The 11,944-nt window shown below is 40.9% G+C and overlaps 1 protein-coding gene across 9 annotated transcripts in view; it reads right to left on the bottom strand.

Moving 5' to 3' along the window:
- Positions 1-11,944, bottom strand: part of LOC127416677 (FERM domain-containing protein 4A-like) — a 232,445-nt gene that overhangs the window by 76,272 nt on the left and 144,229 nt on the right. Inside the window, exon 1 of one of the 9 annotated variants that reach the window (XM_051656168.1) lies at positions 6,049-6,243. The exons of 7 other annotated variants lie outside the window; for them this stretch is intronic. The gene's annotated coding sequence lies outside the window, so the exon portion shown is untranslated. Of the gene's footprint in view, positions 1-122; positions 142-6,048; positions 6,244-11,944 lie in introns of those variants that run through there. One more of the 9 variants, XM_051656169.1, reaches the window with a different exon arrangement.

Here is an 11,944-nt window from a genome sequence, read left to right on the forward strand (position 1 = left end):
GCACATCTGTGAGGAACAGAGTCTGAATAACAGCCATGTCAACACTTGAGATATACGTCCTTTTGGGTTCAGCTGGTTTGACAACTCAAGTACAAAGATCTAAAATGTAACCCGATACTCACATTGTCCTCTCTCCTTCTTGAGAGCTTTTCATTTATTTATTTTTCTAGTCATTCTTTTAAAGGAATCTGAGAGTCGGTGAATGCGATACTAACAGCAGCGGTAGTTCGCATCCATCAGCATGTAAAGCCTTTCCATCCGCTTCCTGTTTGGATATAGGAGTCAGAGAGGCAGATCTGCACTGACTCACTCTCTCTCATTCTCTCGTGTCCTATATCTCTCTTTTATTCAATCTTTCTCCCTTGCTTTCATGCTAACACTCGCTCTCCCACTCCCTCTACCTCTTCATGTATGCCAAGTTCAAAAGGAAAGAGAAAAAAGCGCCTGATTTCTTAAGCTTTTCAGTGCGATGGTGATGTATGTAAGGACGTAAGCTCAGAATGGGAACATGTGGAGTGTTCTGGCTGCCATCAGGAAGCACCGTCCCTGAGGAACACAAACAATGAGGCTGATAAAAGCAGTATGGCTCACATTTCCTCCACACACATGAAGACTGGAGGAGGGGAGTCACAAGACTAAAAACACATCCTGTCTTCCTCTTCTCCTTGCCTTCTTCCACAGCTGAGCTAAAGAGGACTTAAAGCAAACACACAACCATGTGACAGAACACAAGACTGATTGTGTTTCAAAACAGACCGGTGTGAGTTTGCTATTGACCTGTGAAGATGTGTTCTTTACAAGGGGGTCTGGCTTGATGCATTTCTCTCGGTCATGCTAAAACTGTTTTACCCTCTCTATAACACACCGTTTTACCCTACTGACTCTACCTCTTAAAAGCTGATATTCTGTCTGCAGAATAACACCCCCTCAGACAACATTTGTATTATCGTCCCTAAACCACTGGGTTGGATCAGATTTCCATATTATAGACCTAACCTAACTCACTGTGAACTGACTCAACTGAACTTGGTCCAGTCTTTACTGATGAGGTTTTGTTTTAATGTCTAATTCCTTCACAAAGACGTAAACACAAGACATAAACATTACACTGTCAGTATGATTTTAGTGTGATAAATTCACTAAGTAACCTACTAATCTATACAGAGTTATATCCAAAATTACAACTTCATTGCCATGACAACGAAGCCCTGTATTTCCAGGAATTGGATAACAACTCAGATAAGGTTAGCAAGCGATTTTATCACACTAACATCATGTGTAACATGTATAATGTTTGTCTTGTGGCTATACTTTCAAAACGATGTGTATTTTTGTGTTTATGCACTTATTCTATTCCCGTCCATTATTAGCGCCTTGCTATAACCTCTTTTTTTAAATAAACAAGGAACTTTTTGTGGTTATCAATATTATGCCACAGATACTGCTGCTTAACTTGTATTGAACCCAGAACATTTCTTTAATAATTCAATCCTTCCTCAAATTCTAGTAGTCCATTTGTTGACATACTAACATGCTATTACACATTCATAACTTAAGAGAAAGATGCTGAACGCAGAGAGTACAGTGTGCAGCATTTCATACTAGAGGTCGACCGATATATCGGTCAGATTTCTGGAACTATCGGCAAAAATCCACACCGATAGTTTTTCCCTGTTGCATCCGGTGCTGGAGCGGCTGGGAAGGGTCCGCTGCCGTTATACAGTATGAGAGCGGCCTCTAGAGGCGAAATAAAAACTATCACTTCACTGATGCCTTGTGGTGTTTGTTTAAACATCAACAATGAAAAGGTATGCATACAGTACACTACAGTACACGTTATCATATCATTATAAAGTAATTAATTTGTTGGCTAGATGCTGCATTAGTAGAGAACGGCAGTATGTTTGCCGACAAGGCTGAGAGGACGCTAACAAGCAGTTAGAACAATGTGACAAAAAAACACGCAACTCCTACCCAAATGTTTAAATGTCACGATTGTTCCCATCTATTAGCATCTATTTGCCTTCGTTTATATCAAGCTGCTCACATTTATGCATTCGTTAGCAAGCTAAGCTGCATATTTAAAGCAAGTGACATGAGAAAGCAAATGAATATCTTCATGCAGCCGAGAGAAATGTACAAACAAATCAGAAACGCATCTGATTTCAATAAAAAAAAAAAAATGTATCCTCACTGTAATACAATGACTTCAGATCGAACACATTCTTGCACTAAAAAAGGCGAGACACAGCACAACAAATACAGTTTAACAGAAAGCAGGTGTCTCAATATGCTTTTAAAGCTCTTTTTAATTAGACACATCATCTAAAATACAGCGCTCCTGCATGAGACGCTGAATAAACAAAAACAAAGCGAAACAAAGACATTTGTCTAGCGCGCGTTTACATAAACAAATGGATGGTTGCAAAACCGTTCGGTGTGAACAGCCCCTTACAGTTGGTGGTGGTGTGAACAGCCCCTTACAGTTGGTGGAGGTCTTTGGCCGATGCGTCTTGCTCTCTTATAAGCGTTTCTCAGATTATGAGTTGTTTAAATGCTTTGTCAGGAAAGATGTTCAACTTGGAAATATGTGTCTCGAGATTCTCGCGTTCAGTTCCAGTCTGTTGTGTTTCATCTGTTTGAACAGCCCCTGGCCTCTGCTCATAGTCTGAGCCGCTTCACCACCGAGTTCAGCCGGATACCACTGCTATCTGGGAATATTGCTACTCTACATACAACTGTACTGAATAAAAAACAATGTGGTATTTCGCTGCTATTATGAAGCTTGAGTCTGGAGTAGTAGGAATCAGTGCAAGTGTAACACCATGTGAACTGCCTATTGAAGCGTTTCCCCCCTCATTTTAATTTTGACTTAACATTTGAGAATATGGACCGACTAAAACATATTTATTTTATGCACATTAGTTGAAAATGAAATGCTCTTTTTTAACAGTCAGGATAAGAATGTTCTTTGCAATAATATAACGATGCTGAATGGTTTATGTTTATTGCGCCCTCTTGTGGACAAAGGAAACAACGTCAATTTAAAAATCAGCTGACTTTAACATTTTAATATTAGTTCATATATATTAATATTTATATATTTATTTATTTAAAACAGTGCAATACATTTTCATGGTTCAGTCAGTACTGTTTACATCTTGTGGCTATACTTTTGAAACAGCGAGCATTTTAACCATTATAGATTGGCCCCATTCACTTCCACTGTAAGTGTCTTATTGTATTTTATATTTACGCTGCTCACTGGGGTGTATCTGGAGGGGATGGTGGACAAGCTCTGAACCCTTCTGTCAGAATCTCACAATCTGCTGTTGGGAAAGCTGTGTTTGTTAGTAGTTGTGTGTTTGTGTGCGGTCTGTAATCACTGAATGGTGAGTCACTTCTTCCTCAGTTAAACTCCAGAGTGGCACACTACACTCACACTGCCCTGTGAACCTGTGACGTCATTAAAATCACACAACACGCACATTCCAAAAGTGCATGTAATACTTTTTATATCCTTTTCATTATAATATGCACTCACTCTCATGCGTTCCAGGGACGATTAATCAGGCATAATCTGACACTGATAAACCCATTTAAGACTGACCCCAATGCCCTGTCATTGCGGTTTAACCATGCTAAATCCTAAGCTATATCTTAGCTTGAGAGACACCACCACAAAGAGGTATGATACACAGACCATGACAGATCACCACAGATATACAAGCCTTTTATATTAGTAAATATCCTAATAAGATCATATCAGACACCGACATGAAACATGCACAACTAATAAGAATAAAAGCCATGGAGTGGCTCCTGTTGGAGGTAATGATGGCAGACGCTGTCAAACACAAACCCTTGTACACTCCAAGGGGGTATTTATGTACTTTCATCATTTCCTCACCCTCATGCCATCCCAGATGTGTATGACTTTCTTTCCTCTGCAAAACACAAATGAAGATTTTTAGAAGAATATCCCAGCTCTGTTGGTCCTCACAATGCAAATGAATAGTGGCCGGAACTTTGAAGCTCCAAAAAGCACATAAAGGCAGCATAAAAGTAATCCATACGACTCCAGTGGTTTAATCTGTGTCTTCAGAAGCAAAATGATAGGTGTGGGTGAGAAACAGATCAATATTTAAGTCCTTTTTCACTACAACGTCTGCTCCCTGCCCAGTAGGTGGCAATATGGACGAATCACCAAAATCAACAGAACTCTGAAGCACAAAGTATACTTCGGTCAGAAGCCGACGCACAGGATGTGTGACGCAAATTTTGTCATCAGCAGAGTGCTTGAGTACTAAACGTGTGCAGCTAGGTTTTTCTAACCACATGAACCCTGAACACCTGGAATTATTTGCACTAATCAGTGGGTCCACAAGGTTGCAACACTCTCAGTTGAGCCATTGCTGTTACGAAGAAGTGCTAAAAGATGTAATCGCCAATAAACAACAGGAGATGAAGGTGAAAACAACAATAGTGGATGTGCATGTTAAGAGTAAGTGATTGAGGAGGTCAGGAGATATATGCATTTCTTCAACTCAAATCCGAAGGAATATAAAGACATATTTATGACATATAAACTTCCAGTATCTCATACCAGTCATAGCATGCATGTGCACAGTCAAATGAAGCATACTTTGAAAGGCAGCAAAAAACTGTGCGCAGACGCTAAGCGTTCGCCTCAAAAACTAAGTATACTTTGGACTTAAGGAGAGAAGTGGACATTTATAGTAAAAAAAAGAAGGAAAAAAAAGGGGTGTTTCTCACCCACACCTGTCATATCACTTCTGAAGACATGGATTACACCGGTGGTGTTGTATGGATTACTTTTATGCTGCCTTTATGTGCTTTTTGGACCATCAAAGTTCTGATCACCATTCACTTCCATTGATAGGACCAACACAGTGGAGATATTTTTTATAACAAAAAAAATCTTCGTTTGTGTTCAGCTGAAGAAAAAAAGTCATACACATCTAGGATGACATGAGTGTGAGTAAATGTTGAGAGCACTTTCATTTTAGGTGAACTATTACTTTAAGGCATAGTGAAAAGCCGTTCATTATATTATGGAGTTAAATATGTGCCACAATTCTGCATGCGCAAAATTTGATTTTGAGCGCACAGAAATGTTCTGGGCATTTAAGATGAAATTTTGAGTGCACAAAAAGTTATTTTGCACGCAAGATGATATTTTGAGCACGCAAAAAATGTTCTGCACACGCATGATACAATTTTGAGTGCACAGAATTTTATTTTGCAGGTGCAAGATGATATTTTGAGTGCACAAAAACTTTTCTGCACATGCAGGATAAAATTGTGAGTGCACAAAAAGTTATTCTGCACACGCAAGATGATATTTAGAGCGCACACATTTTTTTTGCACATGCAAGATGATATTTTGAGCGCACAAAAAAGTTATTTTGCACGTGCTTGAACTTGATTTGTAAAGCAATGTATATTCTTGCAAAGATAAATTCATTTTGAGCACACGTAAATCAATTTTGCGCTTGAATAAATGTATTAATAATTTATTTGAATGTGAATTTTGCTTTCTCCTCCTACCCACTCTGCATGCAAAATACCTTTTTGCGTGCTCAAAATATCACCTTGCGCACGCAGACATTTTTTTTTATGCACTCAAAATATAATTTTGTGCGCGCAGAATTGTGGCACTAATTTAACTCCATGTTCTATGGGGCTGTTATAGGACATTGCAAGCAAAACAAATAAAGCAGACCGAATACAACAGCAGCTTTACTGATCTTTAAGGATATGACCGTGATGGTCACATGTATGCAATGCTTTTATAACCAAGTCACTTTCAACAGTGTATCTGACAGTATTTCAGCTGTCAGTACAGGTTAAGAAAGCCTTAGAAAAATGAATCTGAATGGGCAGCAATGGTGACCATGCAAAGCAAATGAGCTAGCCATGGTTCAAGTTTAGTATGCAAACTCAGTGCCTGCCCCTAAACGCAACAGTCGTCATGTCAAAAATCCCATCACGGGTGATGTTCGTCAAAACAGACCACCGATTTACCTTGTTACAATCTCTTGCGGTCCCGCGCACATTAAATCCTCGGCGAAATGCAGATATATTTGCTCTCCAGTGATAATAGTAATCCAGAAGCGTTACATCCAAAAGGAGAAGACAGCATCATCGCAGTCAGCATCCTCCATGCCGTTCATGTGATCCCCGGTAAAGCTGCAGCGGCAGTGCCAGCGCATCCCATCCCATCCCTCTCCGCTCTCAACGCTTGTTTCACAGGGACCGCTGGCCCGCTTCCAGCAAGCTGTTCCGCACAACACTATTCACACATAAGCAGCTTCTCCAGCAAACCCCAACCCCTCCTCCTCCTGCTGCTGCTGTGCTTCCTCCGCCTTTCCACCGTGACACCGGCGTGGCTGTGATCACGCAAGCGCGAGACACACTGTTCAGCTAGCCATCATCATCCATTTGCACTAGATAAGCAATATGAATGTTAATGTCTGTTGTGCATGGGTTGCATAGCTCCAAAATCTGCTACATTTGACTAAAACTTGTCACTTTCGAAAATGGTATTATTACTATGATTTTGTATTATTGATATGGTATTATTAATAGGCCTACAATGTATTAATGTACATTTTGTGAGGGATATTGTGCATTGCATACAGTCTAAAAGTTGTTGTTGTTTAAAAAGAGACTAAAGGCCCAAACATACTCAAACGCAGACTTTTCCCCTTTTCTACCAATTTGGAATGCCCAATTCCCACTACTTAGTAGGTCCTCGTGGTGGCGCGGTTACTCACCTCAATCCGGGTGGCGGAGGACAAGTCTCCACTTCTGAGACCGTCAATCCGTGCATCTTATCACGTGACTCGTTGTGCATGACACCGCGGAGACTCACAGCATGTGGAGGCTCGTGCTACTCTCTGCGATCCGCGCACAACTTACCACACGCCCCATTGAGAGCGAGAACCACTAATCATGACCACGAGGAGGTTACCCCATGTGACTCTACCCTCCCTAGCAACCGGGCCAATTTGGTTGCTTAGGAGACCTGGCTGGAGTCACTCAGCACACCCTGGATTCGAACTCGTGACTCCAGGGGTGGTAGTCAGCGTCAATACTCGCTGAGCTACCCAGGCCCCGAATTTTTGTCCCTAGTCCATTCAGACGAATTTGTTTTTTCTCCGTGTCTCTCCCCACTCCTCAACTATCAACTCATCTATCATATCCGGGTTGCATCCGAAAACGTAGGCAGCTGACTTGCTGCCTAATCAGTGGCTTAACTGACAGCTGTTTTGAATGAATGGAAATCTTAAGGAAACTTGTCTCCAAACGGTTTGAAAAGCACCTTATTTTCATCCTGCCTACATATACAGCCTCCGAAGGCAGCATTTTCCTGGTTTCGGACACAGCACCGGTTTCGTGGTCACGCCTAAAAAAAATCTATTGCCCTCTTGTGGTCTGAGGTTTGTAACCGCCAGAGTAACGCAAGAGTGCACGTAATGTATGTACAACGGGACAACGCATTGGCCATGTGTTGGCCAAGCGCTCGCGTCTGCGTATAAGTACTTGCGTGAAGGCCTTAAAGAAGGCGAGCGGACCAGGCTGACCAACGACTTAAGACATACTTCATACGAAATCGAAGAACGAATGGGTGTGACGTCATTTATAGCCAAATCTGGCCAAAACAAGCAGCCGAAACAAAGTTTTCCTGAAAGTATGCACTGGTGTGCTGTTACACACCACTAAAACGAACTCAAAATTACACATTATCTACTGCATATATATTACTTTAAATCATCTTTGAGTAGTTAAAACAGCATGTGAATTCTACTCAGAACGAGGCATGAAGTCATTTTAGTGTCACATTAGTTAAGGCTTTACATTTAGTCTTGAGCGTCCTCACATTTAAATGCTCCTCTAAATGCCTCCCCCTGCGGCGTGGCCGGTCTGAATGTTCGCAAGCAGCATGTCGTTGCTCAGCTGTTTCGAAATGTCTTTTTGGCTCTGAGCAAAGAAAGAAGATCTTTTCTGTGAGTGTGCCAGACCCACATCTGGATTTGCAGTAGAAAAGCAGCAGAAACTTTTGGGAATGGGTTGCACTCTCTCCCCCTGACTTCTTCCGCCCCTCCGTTTCTAATTCAGACTTCCTTTCCCGTTTGGTTTGGCCAGGGTGAGCGAAAGAGGAGACAAAAGAGAGAGAAATGTTTAAAAGCTGCTTTTCACTGAACCTGACTGTTAGAGGGAGCTGATTTGTGTGCACTCCCTCACATAGACGTTTAATAGTCGTTTCACCGCAAAGTCAACGTTTCAGAGGGCTCAAAGAAAACTTTTACAAAAATGGGAAAGTGTTTTCCTTTTAAGGGTCATTTTCCGCATGCATCAGTTCTGCATAATGCTTCACAAGAGCTAGTTTTGCAAGTCGCATTACACAAAGAAAACAATTTGTAACATTGTGGGTTTCATGTGAGCTTTTCACACTTGAAAAGTTTAACCGTGGATTATCATATTCCTAGGCTTGTTTCAAGTTTCACACTGTTCATATTTTTCCCTGGGTTTCATTAATCCTGGGTTGTCTGGTTTTAATTTTTCAGACTGTAAATTTGTAAATGCAGTGATAACATTTTATTTGCATATTTAAAAGGGTAATGACATTAAATGCAAGTATGCAACCTGTTATAACAACTTTGGAAATTTTGCCCAGGAAATCCGCTTTGCTTGTCTTTTGAAGTAAGTCTACAGTAAGTCTTTTGAAACATGCTACATAAAGAAAGATGAAGGAATCAAAGGAAAACGCAGAGGACATTTTCACTCAGCATTTCTAACTGCTCCCACATCAGAGACAGCATAGCAAAAGCCCTGCTGCAGGGCTTCATAACCTCAGATTAAAAGTGGTGTTAAGCCCTTTTCAAAAGTGTGAAACGTCGCTAACCCAGGGTTAAGCATACTGTGAAAAGCCCTTTAGTTTCTAAATGTGACTGTGATGCAACGTTGCCCTTTTCCACACTGGGCCATGCAAAAATATTCCCAATGCATTCTGTCATTCAATGATGCTGTACAGAATCATTTCCACCGCTGTCAGTTTAACAATTTTCAGCTTTACTTAAACAGCACTTGAACGGTGGAGAGAAAGACTGCACTTAGGTCAAGATTTTCCATCTCTCTTCATCAATCTCTCTTTCTCTCTCTCACGCATATACACATCCTCAAGGGAGGGACTTTGAAGAGTTATTGAAAAACACTCCGACATAATGCAATTAGGCTGCAGGCATACATTTCATTTTCGTCCAACTGCTGGTGATAATGCCATCAGTGAACAAACACAACCATCTAGACTCAATATTCAAGTCAATCAAGCCCGAAACTTTTTGTGGATGTGATGACAGTTCTATCCATCTCCTCTTATTTTTAAAGACATCCAATCAAATCTAGTCCGTGTCTATTATTTGAAGTAATCAATGTGCTAGTGCACTCCTAAAAGTTGACAAAATTAACAGATATACTCATTTAAAATGTACAGTCTCTCTCTTTTGGTAAAACGAACAACAACATCAAATAAGATGATATCTTCCATTACACAGATTTTTGAACAATGAAATGGTCTCTAGAATGAAATTGTCCCCTCTAATACCACCTGCAATTGACTAGCCACCATAAAACACTTATCCACTGTTGGGCCGAACAGTTCTGAGCACGATGAGGAACAACTGCAGAGCATTTTCCACTTGAGTACGGTTTGGCACGGTACTATTACAAACCATTCTCTGCCCGGATTTCTCGGCACGGTTAGCTAATGGCTTTAGTACTGTACGTGATGACTCACGATTGTCAAATTGCCAACGCCAATGTACTGTAACTCAGCTGTTTCTGTGTAGCTGGCAAAGTTCGCACATTTTTTTAATTTATTTTTAATTGAATAAAAAATAGTGTGTTTAGTGAATCTTCATGGTCATGGTTTAACTAATATAGTACATTATTTTTCTAGAGGCTCTTTACGTCAGGGAGGTAGATTATATTAATATATACAGTAATTGATCATTTTTTTTGCATATAAATGTCCTTTTTAGCTATTTTGGGAACTTTTACCTTTCTTTTTTATTTTTCTCCCCAGTATGGATTGCCCAATTCCCAATGCGCTCTGAGTCCTCGTGGTGGCGTAGTGACTCGCCTCAATCCGGGTGGCGGAGGACGAATCTCAGTTGCCTCCACGTCTGAGACTGTCAATCCGCGCATCTTATCACATGGCTTGTTGAGCGCGTTACCGCGGAGACGTAGCGCGTGTGGAGGCTTCACGCTCATTCTCACCACGCGCCCCACCGAGAGCGAACCACATTATAGCGACCACGAGGAGGTTACCCAATGTGACTCTATCCTCCCTAGCAACCGGGCCAATTTGGTTGCTCAGGAGACCTGGCTGGAGTCACTCAGCACGCTCTGGATTCAAACTCGTGACTCCAGGGGTGTTAGTCAGCGTCAATACTCGCTGAGCTACCCAGGCCCCTGAACTTTTACCTTTCTGTGTGTTCATGTCCGGTGACATACACAACCCCTCAGCATCTGATGGTAAACCTCTCGACTTTTTCCTCTTTGCTTTAAATTTTGTGACATGTCCTTCCTGTGGTTTAGCAGAGTAAAAACCAGGGAAAAAAACAGTCCTAAAAACTGGAATATGCAATCATCCTCCATAGCGCAATTGCTCCAATGTTTACCTCATGCCATCGTTAACTGACGTATTTGTTGTGTACGTTCAGCACCATTGTGAAAAAAAGAGTTAATCGTGTCAACTGGCCCGGATCGTCACGGAACAGTTTCGCAATAGTCTCATGACAACTTGTAATATTTCATACAAGATGGCGAAATCGTAAGATATTGTACAAGTCGGCTTGTACGAAAAGTTACAACTTTTATTCCCAACTTAAAATCGATCAAATTTTTGCGAGCCTCCTATCCAATACTTTATTTTAAGAAAGGAAATGTTGGTGAACAAATTTAGATAAAGTACAATACAAAGGACTGATGTATGTCAATAACCTGTAATACGTTTCCCTCATCCTTTTTTCCATGGTACACAACAGAGATTTTCCTATTCAAATCGTGGTTATGTTTAGGGTTTGGGTAAGGGGTTAGACTTTATGGTTAGGTTTAGGTTTGGGGTTAAACTTCGGAAAAATCGTTGTTCTTTGGTTTGTTTATTTTTCTCTTATGGGAGCAAAAGTTGCACGTTTTTATGCGAGCCAACACATCCAATTTCATGATCTCGTTATATGAGACTGGGTTGGTTCTTTGATATGTTCTGCCCCATCTTTCTTAATTTAGGGAATAGGAAAAATGTCAGCACAGGGAGAAAAAAACTGCACTTGTCAAGTCATTTAATGGGGTCTTTTATGCATAATGTCTTTGACCAGCCCAATGAAACAACAGAGTAAATCAAGGTCATAATGGAGGTATTGCAAGGTGTGCAAGTGTCACAGCCATCCGGATCATTGCTGATTTTGGACTCTCAGCCACAGCGGAAACTCTACTGTCCAATTTAAACAGTCCCTCATGAACTCTCTCTGCTCTCAAATACATATTTTAACTTTATTGGCTCCTTCCTCTGGGCACGGATCCGAACAGTGTCACAAGAGCCCGTTGTTTAAAAGGGAGAGAGTGTATCTATGTGTGTATAACATTTGTACGAAGGAATCCCTTGATAGTGTGGGGGCGTTTTGAAATAAATGAGAATATCCAGGCTCGTACAATTTAGGGAGTGAAGAGTATTGAAATAAACTTCTGAAGGAACAATACTGCACATGTCTGCCTGAACAAAGCACAAAATTGTTGTTTAAACCGTACTGTCTTTTTGAGTCCGAATTGCCTAAAACAGGAAGACGGGAGATTGAGATGTTCTCAGAGAAAATGAAAGGCTAAAATTTGCTCAAAAGCTAAAAAAAATAAGGGAAGC

This window comes from Myxocyprinus asiaticus, chromosome 26 (assembly GCF_019703515.2).
Source record: "Myxocyprinus asiaticus isolate MX2 ecotype Aquarium Trade chromosome 26, UBuf_Myxa_2, whole genome shotgun sequence".
NCBI lineage: Eukaryota > Metazoa > Chordata > Actinopteri > Cypriniformes > Catostomidae > Myxocyprinus > Myxocyprinus asiaticus.